Below are 11,523 nucleotides of genomic sequence, written 5' to 3'. Positions count from 1 at the left end.
CTTTTTAAACACAAATACGTTTTAAAATATACACAACAATATAATTTACAATAACAGTTATTACAAATATTTATTACAAACAATGATTCATAAACAAAAGTTTCACAAACTTGCAAACAATATAAAGTTTTCTTTCTAGTCTGGAACTTCCTTGATATCTTATCGAGGGTTTACGATGAGCGAGTTGATGGAAATACGACTCGCCGGGAAGCTAGCTAGTTTTGTCTCCCTGGCCACACACGCTATTTTCCACCATTGAAGTTAGGTAATGTTTTCGTAAAAATACTAATGCCTGATGAGAATCCACTGAAGTTAAACGATTTGTAATGTTCGAAATTTATAAATATTCCTGGTCAAATATATTAAGTTTTCCGATTGATAAGCATTAAAGAAATCACAGTTATTGCTTTCGAAGTTTTATAGCACACTTATTATAGCGAACTACTAATACACACTCTCCTTGGCACGTCGCGTTGGTTATATTTATAGCTGTGGGAATGCTTTCTAGAAAATTCAGTCTTACGTAACAATTCTGGTTAAAGCGTTTGCGTATATGGATACATTGTTGATTGTTACTCTCGAGAATCTTCTACAACTTTAGAGAATAAGCCAGAGTTTCGCAATACCTATCTGACAGTATAAGCTATGTATGTTTCTAAATATAAACTTAGTCTAAACAACGTTCATATTAAAATAAATACATAACAACAAATTCGTTACAGTATTTTTTCATTTTCAACATAAGCAGTCCTCTTGTAGAGATAGTGAATCCCACTCTGCTTAGTACATCTTTAGCTTCAGAATGTATGGTGTGACTGTTTGCTTGGAGGGCTTCTGCAGTATTCTTGGTTCACTGAATAATTGGTTTCAAATTTTGCATTTTTTTCCAGAGCATTTTTTAGTTGAGTGTTACACCACTTTAGTTTTTCATACTCTTTTAAGGATGTCACATCTCTGTTGTACTTTAGGTTGGTCATTTTTACTTTCTTGCATTTCTTTCTTTTCACAGTGTTTATTAGACCTGACTTAACTCGCAATGTACGGGTCGTGAGTACAAATCCCCATCACGACCATGCTCGTCTTTTCAACCATAGATATGATATAATCTGATAACAATCCTGTTATTCGTTGTCCAAAAGTTGACGATGGGTAATGTTGACTAGCTGCCTTCCCTCTAGTCTATCACTATTAAATTAGGTACAACTAGCGTAGCTAGTCCTCGAGTAGCCTTGCGGGAAATTCAAAACAAACAAACAAACACACTGTTTATTTACAGTTTTAATTAACACGTGATCTTTATAATAATGCATCAGTATTTCTTTGGTTTCATCCAGGGTGATGCAGAATGGTAAAGTTATACTCCTGAAGTTTCTGGAGCTGTTTTTCTATGTAGCCTTCTGGGTTATGAAAATTTACCAATCATTTCAATATTGCATAATCAGTCTGAAATGTAATATTTGGTCTATATAGGTAATGACGGGAATGACTTAGGGCTCGAACACCATTTAATAGCTCTTTCTGGGTTGTACATATACAATACATCCTTTCTACAGTGTCTGCCTTGATATAGTAGGCAGCCACGTGTTATTTACCGTGCTGTACTTGTAACAACACTGCTCCTACTGCAAAATCACTAGCATCACTATCTAATAAATTCTTGTTTCCAATCAGCAGTCCAACAAACATTTTTTTATTTTTACGTAATTTGTATAGAAGACGAGCTATGTCAGGTAATGATTTTACAAAACAGTGATAGTATTGCTCAATTCTGGATGGAGAAATTCAACCTGAGATGGGTCTGTAGACACTTCCTCTCTGCCAACTTTGGGTCCTCCTTCCTCCATTGACCCAGGCCTTTTTTAATCAGCCATAAGCATTATAAAAGGTCTTTCCATGTGTGATTATGATTCCAAGCGGGAGAGTACGACAATCCAGGGTAGTTAGAGGGAGAACACTCCTTTATTCATTGAAATGTAACAGATGCATTACATAGTCCAAATGGTAACAATGCAAATTTTCACAATCTATTAACTACAGTAAAAGCTGTCTTGTTTTTACTTGCTTCAACCTTCACTTATCAATATATATTTTTAAAATACAATGTTGACCCATACAGAGCATCCAAATTAGAGCCAAACACTGAGAGTGGGTAGGTATTCTTGTTTGTAATTTCACTCAACTCTGATAGTCCATTTAGAGCCTCTTTGATGTCCAACCTCTGGTTTAGTAATTGTCATATTGTGCACAGGAAGTTCTTGGACATAGACTGTGAAATTATTTGAAGCTATCCAAACATCACATTCATGTTTTCACATAAATCCAGTTCCCAATATGCACTCTTCCCTGATGTTAGTTTCCCACACGTTATGAGGTGTAGAAAAGCCCCCTATAGTAAGGGTAACTTTCAACATTCCTCTTACTTATTAACCCATTTTCGTTTTTCATCAATAGATGCAATGTAATACCTTTCGTTATCAAATTGGAACAAACTATTGTAGCTGTAGAACCAATGCCGATCATCGTACTTCAAGTCTTCTCCGTCAAATAAACTCATGGATTTGAAGATTGGTTTCTTAAATAATGAACTTCATATCTTATTTGGGTAAATGTAATAGTCTTAGCTGAACTTAACTCCATAATATCAGCCAATTCATGTTTTTTTCTAATATCTGGTTAGTGCAGTGTTGTTCTTTTGTTCTGTTTGGACTCAAAGACTCATCTTTATGGTATTGTCCCATTGGCTTATTAAAAGCTGTTGATTTGCTATTGGATAAGGCAGTTACCGATACTTCGTAGTTGTTATAGCTTTCAGTTGGAATGTTGCTTAATGTATGACCTCAGTCATACTTCCGTGTGCTCGTGGATGCGAACGGTAAAATATTGAGTGAGTTATCGAATGTTACCTGACCTCAGTGATACTCCCATGTGCTCGTGCTCGAGTATCACTGAGGTCAGTTAACATTATTTTAAATCCACACAATTCGGTGATCCGGAGCCACAGACATGAAACTGGACATTCGATAACTCACTCAGGATCCACTATTCTTTGTAATGGTAATTCCGACCTTGAACTGTTAATCAAAGAAATTCTATCCATAAAATAAATGTACCCTGTTTTAAATATAACACAGTCCTCCAATTCACTAAATTTGTTTTAAAGCAGCATATACTAAAAAATGAATTTATAATAAACCATTTTATAAATAGGATGTTTATACAAAATAAAAAAGGGTTTTAATCTCATTTCTTCGTCCCCATAGATACTGTTTGTAAATAATTAATAATACTGTTGGTTAATTTTATTGTTGTTCTCGCTTCACACGGTTAGAACATCATTTTAATCTTGTATTACCTAATGTGTCAAATTATCGTTATTTTCTCTTCCCTGATAATGACCTAAGTAGAAGGTCGAAACGTTGCATGGCCATTTATATATACAGTATATGTGTGTATTTCACCGTAATAGACATTTCACAAGCTAGAAACAATGAAGTACGATGTTTTTTGTGATTACAATAGTTCTTCTTTTTCTTATAAAACTACAAAATATCTTTTATTCTGAATCTTCAACACAGTTATGATGCACAAAACAGTCTTACTTTTATGGTTCATTTTCTTTGGATAGTACTTTTGTCAGTTCCAAGAGTTAGTCTAATCATTTGGAACAAGGAATTCACATGTCATTTACATCAACAAATCGAAAATATTATTTCCTCCATTCTGGCATGGGAAGAATTAAACAGAGTTGATTCAACAAATATGGGAAGAATTAAACAGAGTTGATTCAACAAATATGGGAAGGATTAAACAGAGTTGATTCAACAAATATGGGAAGGATTAAACAGAGTTGATTCAACAAATATGGGAAGTATTAAACAGTGTTGATTCAACAAATATGGGAAGGATTAAACAGAGTTGATTCAACAAATATGGGAAGGATTAAACAGAGTTGATTCAACAAATATGGGAAGGATTAAACAGAGTTGATTCAATAAATATGGGAAGGATTAAACAGAGTTGATTCAACAAATCTTATCTTACCGGATATCCTCATTAGAGGCCGTCACTCAGAAAACAAAATAAACGTTGCAATTCAAAAGCATTTTATGTCAAAAATCTACCCAATGAACTTTAACTTCTCCACCCATGAGAAGTTTTTTACTTTCAAACAAGGACATTTCCGAAGTCTGGTAGTGTTCCTTTATATCTTGCTTAGCTATAGTGTTTATATTGTTTTTTAGAAGGAGAGAAACTAATTATCTGTGGTCGTTACTTTCTTTGGGAAAATTGGATTTGTGTCCATACAGTGATTTACGCTTAAATATTGATTTAAACACTAAACCTATCAGAATGAACCAGATCAGAAAGGTAATTTTGCTAACATTTGCTTGTAATTTAAAACTATTACTCTTTTATAATGGACAGAAAGAAAAATAGAAATGAACTAACACAGACAGGCAGCTTTTCATAACTTTATAATGCAAACCTAATGATAAAGTATTTCGAAATTTAATAAAATCCCAATTATAGTATTCTGGTTTATTCTTCATTAAGTGAAACAAAGTATGACAGCAAGGAAATTGAAATATTCTCATTATATACTAAGGTTATGTACGTTATAGTAAATCAAATTTGAGTAAGTAACTGAGCAAGTTCTGTGACAACCACAGCTCTAGAACTGAATGTATCGGAACTGTTTTTGTTTTGTAGGTAATGTAACAACCCTTCCCAATGCAAAATATTCATACTCTGAGATCACAAAGATATGTTTAGATCTGGGATTCAGAATTTTCAAGAATGGAATATCTCTTGTATGTAATGACAAATGAATATGGATCAGCTTGGGGTGCGAGGACTATCCTGCAACAAGTCACACCGTCGTTGTGGTAAGCAAATTGTGGCTTCTTGTAATAGGTGATAAGTCACGTACACGAAAGCCAGATATCTTGATTTAGTGGTAGGATATTGAGACATAATTCTTTTATTGGTCTATTTCGTCCTCTACATGTCATACCGAGGCATCACATACAAAAAAAAAAAAGACCGCAACAAATGATCAAAAACAAATGCATTCATTACTGTAAAAAGGAATCATAACAATAATATTGGTGGATCACAATAAAGCCATTTTTTATGTTAAACGTAGAAACAAAGTTTATAAAAATCAAACCTCGTGAGCTTTCTCGTTCACTTAATGTTCTGATAATCTTTCTGTTGGATTTAAACCAATAGAATAATAAGTTTAAAAATAATTCAGTATTTCTTGCAAAATACAAAACATGTACTTTATTGACACAAGACTTATATTTCTCATGATTCATTACTCTTTTGCTTACATCTGTTCGCTTTCAATTTCAAAGTTCCATGTGTAAGGAAATATCATAATACGTGTATTTTATTGGAAATGTGAAAATCCTTAATTTTGAAGTTAAGCATAAAGCTACACGATGCTCTGCCAACCACGGGTATCGAAACCCAGTTTCTAGCGTTGTAAGTCTGCAAACATACCTCTGTGCCAATGAGGGAGAGGGTGCGAAAATCCTTCAGATGAAGATACTCATTTTGTGTATTTGGTATGAGCCACATGCTCAACACTTGAAATAAGTGGGGACGTAACACTGGCAATGTGGAAACAATAACGTCAAACTACATGGAGAAGACAAAACACGTTTGCAATTGACGTCCCATTTTTTACTCTTTTCTTTTTAAGTATAACTTTACTCTGTTTAAACTTTAGAATTGCCTAGATAGCTTATGATATTGCCTCTTTCGTGTTTAGATCAAAGCGAAAATTAGTTTGTTTCTTTGTTATTTCCATTTAATTTGGTGTGTTCTAAATTCGAATAATTTCCCATAGAATCAACCACTTATTGAGCATGACTAACAACAAAGCTATTGAAGAGAACACGTGGTGAAAGGAAATTGTTACTTATCTTTAGTTGTTTGAAATAAAAATTAGTGAAACATTTTTATTATTAAAACTATTAACAGTTTCTAACCAGGTCAATCGTGCAACAACATTCAATAAGAATGCGCGTTCAAAATATGTGGTGAAGTTTAAGTCGCACAGATCTATTCATTATTTTTCTAATGAAAACATAATAACGATAAGCTGAGTAATTCTATAGGCGAGCTTCAACTGTTCATGGTGTAGGGTTTGGTATCCAATATATATTTCGTACTTGAATCTACACACAACAGGAAAGTGAACACTATCTGAATGTAAAATCAAAGTTAGATAACCTCAAAATCTCTCTTGCTATGAAAAAAGTACAAAGATGTAAATAAAAGCTTCACCGAACTATTTTCGTTATTACTTTATACTTTTGCTGAATCTACAAGCATAATTTTATTCTTTTTACTTGCTTTAGTGTGTTCTAATATCGAATAATTTCCTATAGGATCAAACACTTATTCAACATGGCTCACAACAAAACAATAATGTAAGTTAAAACTGCTGCCATAACTACAGAAGAGAATTGATATTGACAACACGCAGTGAAAGGAAACCATTATTTATCTTTAGTTTTACCCAGCGATTTTGGAACAGAAACGGGTTAGACCTTATCATAAGTTTTAACTTAAAATCTAATATTCCATTTTTGAAGAAGTCTGTTAACATTCTCAGATATTTTAGGAGTGATAACAGATATCTTAGGGCTAGCGTCTTTTGACAGATTTCCTGCTTCTTTCACGCATACCTTCTTCGTCATGTTGGCGGGAACTTGTTGAAATTGGTGGACTGTAGCCAATGAAACAGGAACAAAATCTGTTTGATCCCTTGTAAACTGGCTGACCGTCCTCTCTCTACACAGTACATAATTTAAGGTTGATAAAAGAGTGAAGTATCGGGAGCTGTTTGTGACGAAACCTGAGGAAAGCATGGTAGGAGACGATAGCATTGTAGTCAAAGCAACATTTTTAGCTTTAGAAGGAAATATATCATTTACGCATAGTAGAGCCGTCCGGAAAATGAATTCTTTGCAACATCTAGGGCCCAGCCTAGACTTTTCGCTTGCAATAAGATCTTGAAGCTTAAAGTGGCGTTTTGTGATCAAAAATTCGTTAATTTGTGCATAACCTGCATATTCGTATAATCCCACTTTCCTGTACATACAGTCTTGGATTGCTAGAGCCTGATTCTCTCTCCGATTTGAGTTTAAAGTACGTTTCCAAATAGAAACAAACGGTAAAAGTTCCACAGAAAAGGCTTCGTTTTTCAAACTGAACAGAAATTTTCGAACAATTTCTGATACTCCACCATCGTAGAAAACAAAATGGTTTACACCGATTGTTGAATAGTACGCTATATATTCTGCTAACTTAAACAGTTCATCAAAACCTTCTTTTAAAATCGGTACACACAGGACAGTTCTATTTCTGATGTCAGCTCTTGTTGACATGGCTCTTACCTTCATCCATTTTAATGGTTGACGGGCAAAGCCACTCCAAATCGCTATATATTTTGGCTTGATGAAAACTTTGGGTACACAATGAAGCTCAACACTTCCTTGATCATTACAGTTGTTTGGGAACTTATGATAAGCACGTGGCTGTGCGACAGAAACTTTGGTGACATTCCCAAAGTCAAAAAGACATTGAAAGCTCCTCCACTCGTAGTTGGAATCCACCTTGGCTAATACTCGGACTAAAGGTACAGAGTGATTGTCCCAAAAAGCTGAGTATACATAAATATCATGTGAAACTTGCTGCCAGTGATCAAACCAGTAATCCTGAAGGTGATCTTCGGGTAAATTCATTTTTATTTCCTCTCTGTTAAGCACAGTAAGCTTCGAGGGTGGTGTAGCAGGTTCTTGTCGCAGATTTTGTTTTTCATGTTGCAAGACATACGATGAGAATATTTCCACAACTATTATGATTCCAATAACGATAATACATAATCTACCTCGGTTAAAAACATCATATGAACTCATGGTCATCGCCTTCATTGTTATTATATTAAAACTGAGGAGTTATTGCGAGATTTTGGCATCAAATATAAAATAGATACGTAGAGCAAAGATGTGTAGTGAAACTACCGTGAGAAACCAATACTTTGTCTCGTGGCACTTGTGGCGAGCAGTCGCTCTCGTGATTGGTGTAATAAGAAACACAGATGGTGATGAAACTTTCTCCACCGTATGACACTTGTAAACATTTCCTATTATAGACATGTTATACAAATACCGTTAAGATCAATGTGGGATAAAGTGCTAGTTAAAACTCTTATTTTAAATGATTTCCAAATTACAAAGAACTGTAGTGATGTGAGAGCCCTTCAGATATAGTATAAATAAAGATACCTTGTCAATGAACCCAGTTTAAATAAAGTTACCTTGTGAATGGACCCAGTTTTAAATAAAATGACCAAGTGAATGGACCCAGTCTTAAATACAGTTATATTGTGAATGGACCCAGTTTAAATAAAGTTAACTTGTGAATGACCCAATTTAAACAAAGTTACGTTGTGAATGGACCCAGTTTATTATACTATTGTAAATATTATTTAAATAAAGTTACCTTGTGAATGGACCCAGTTTTAAATAAAGTAACGTTGTGAACGAATTCAGTTTAAATAAAGTTACCTTGTGAATGGACCCAGTCTTAAATAAAGTAACGTTGTGAACGAATTCAGTTTAAATAAAGTTACCTTGTGAATGGACCCAGTCTTAAATAAAGTTATCTTGTGAACGGACCCAGTTTTAAATAAAATTACCTTGTGAATGGACCCAGTTTAAATAAAGTTATCCTGTGAACGGACCCAGTTTTAAATAAAATTACCTTGTGAATGGACCCTGTTTTAAATAAAGTTACCTTGTGAATGGACCCAGTTTAAATATAGTTACCTTGTGAATGGACCCAATCTTAAATAAAGTTACCCCGTGAATGGAACCAATTTTAAATAAAGTTACCTTGTGAATGAACCCAGTTTAAAATAAAGTTACCTTGTGAATGGACCCAGTTTAAATAAAGTTACCTTGTGAATGGACCCTGTTTTAAATAAAATTACCGTGTGAATGGACCCTGTCTTAAATAAAGTTATATTGTGAAAGGACCCAGTTTGAATAAAGTTATCTTGTGAATGGGGTCAGTCTTAAATAAAGTTATATTGTAAATAGACCTAGTCTTAAATAAAGTTATATTGTGAATGGACCTAGTCTTAAATAAAGTTATATTGAGAATGGACCCAGTTTAAATATTGTTACCTGGTGAATGGACCCAGTTTAAAATAAAGTTACCTTGTGAATGGACCCAGTTTAAAATCAAATTACCTTGTGAATGGACCCAGTCTTTAATAGTTATATTGTGAGGGACCCACTTTGAAATAAAGTTACCTTGTGAATTGACCCAGTCTTAAATAAAGTTATCTTGGGAATGGACCCAGTCTTAAATAAAGTTACCTTGTGAATAGAATCAGTTTTAAATAAAGTTACCTTGTGAATGGAACCAGTTTTAAATAAAGTTACCTTGTGAATGAACCCAGTTTAAATAAAGTTACCTTGTGAATTGATCCAGTCTTAAATATAGGTACCTTATAAATGGATTCAGTCTTAAATACGTAGTAGACATACAAAGATCATCACTCACATACATACGTCCAAGACGTACTGTTTACAACTACGATTGTGTAGGATCTTCATGCAAGTCGTTCAAAAATATTTTGTTTTCACATGAGCTTTACTTACTACTCTAAGTGATTGTATGTGTATTTAAATTTCTTTCTTTCTATTTCTGTTTCTTGGAACAAATGGGTGATGCATTCCCTATTTTTACGTTCAGTGCGCTTTTTCAAGACGAACTGGCGAGTTTGTGAAGTTTTGGTGAAATTAAATCATTACCTTAGACAAACAATTATCTTCGAAAATTACCAAAAAGGGGACTATAATGAGTTCTGACAAATCCAAAAGAATTAGAAAAGAATGCATAAAATTGCTCTTATCATATTTTATTCTGTCCTTATTAGATTTTGTACAATCATTAGACATAATTACTTTGAATTGCAAGTTATCGAGAAATATGGAAGTAATTAAATATATTTATTGTTGATATCATCAGTGGTATTCACAGGTAAACCTGGATAAAACAGGTAAGTATTAGGTCTGCTTTGCGGGAAGTATGAAAATATTTGCTTCCAGACGAATAATAACAACACAAAACAAAACGGATATTGAAAGAAAAACTCGAATACTTTTGTCCAACAAAAACCAAAAATATTTTTTCCTTACCCAAAATCTTAACGTGTTCTTACTATGTAAACTAGCTAACTTTCATTTTTTCGAATTTTCCTGGAGCAAGGGAAGAACATAAATTTACTCACAGAAAAACAGCACCATTGAATTATTTATCAGACAAGAGACAGAACGATTATGTCTCTAACATACTTTTAAGTCAAACTACGGAGCGTTATAATGTGAAAGTCAAGCCCACTATTCCTTGTTAAAGAGTAGCCTAAGAAGTGGCGGTGGATGGCGTTGATTAGTTGCAATCCCTCTAGTCACTTCAAAATTATGGACGGCTAGTGCAGATAGTTCTGAAGTATCTTTGCGCAAAATTCAACAAAATAAATAAACAAGTCAGACCATAGTTCTAATGCTGTATCCCATAAATCTAGATTACCTAAATCAGCTATTATTAACATTATACAAATTCAGGGGAAGCTAACTCCCAGTTTATATCAACTTATACAAACATCTAGAGCAACCCTTCCCTTGGTAAGGACTCACATCCCATGTACAACACCTTGACGCAGAAAAGCGCGTATAAACTTTATGGAATCACCACTGAGGCATGTAATCTTAGCCCTATTGCGATTATAGATAGTTTACACCTATTTGCATTCTGTTTATTAAATCCAGGAGACACCTCTGCGCAAAACTAATTTTGAAAATTAATCCTTGTATGCAGTTGAATAAAGATATGCTATTTTTTTTTAGGTATAGGAGGGTGAGGTGTGGCACTTTTTAACTGCCACATCTCTACTATGCCAGGAATGTCACCAAAACTGCGAACTGTTTACAGACTGTGAACAGTAGTCAATAATCGACATCAGGGCCAAATAGACTTGTTTGTTTGTAGTTAAACGCAAACCTGAACAGTAGGCTATCTGTGCTGTGCCCACCACGGGTATCGAAACCCGGTTTTTAGCGTTATAAACCTACAGAATTACCGCTGTGCCAGCGCCAAATAAATAAATAATAGTTCGAAGTGTGTAGATTAGATATTTTGTGTATTTATTTACCTGTATTTAATTTCTATGCTTTACATAATTTTGTTTATATATCCATACCCAAATAAATTAGTTTTATTTGTTCTAGCATACACCCAATACTGATAGATTTATACTTTTCGACGATATTTAATTATTTGCACGTTATTACACCTATTCGAGTGGCCCGGCATAGCCAGGTGGTTAGGGCGCTCGACTCACAATCTACGGGTCGCGGGTTCGAATCTCCGTTACACTAAACATGCTCGCCCTTTCAGCCGTGGGAGTATTATAATGTGACAGTCAATCTCACTATT

The sequence above is a fragment of the Limulus polyphemus genome, unplaced genomic scaffold (assembly GCF_000517525.1).
Source record: "Limulus polyphemus unplaced genomic scaffold, Limulus_polyphemus-2.1.2 Scaffold3616, whole genome shotgun sequence".
Lineage (NCBI taxonomy): Eukaryota > Metazoa > Arthropoda > Merostomata > Xiphosura > Limulidae > Limulus > Limulus polyphemus.
The sequence above is the reverse complement of the archived record's forward strand: the minus strand, read 5'-3'. Positions refer to the sequence as shown.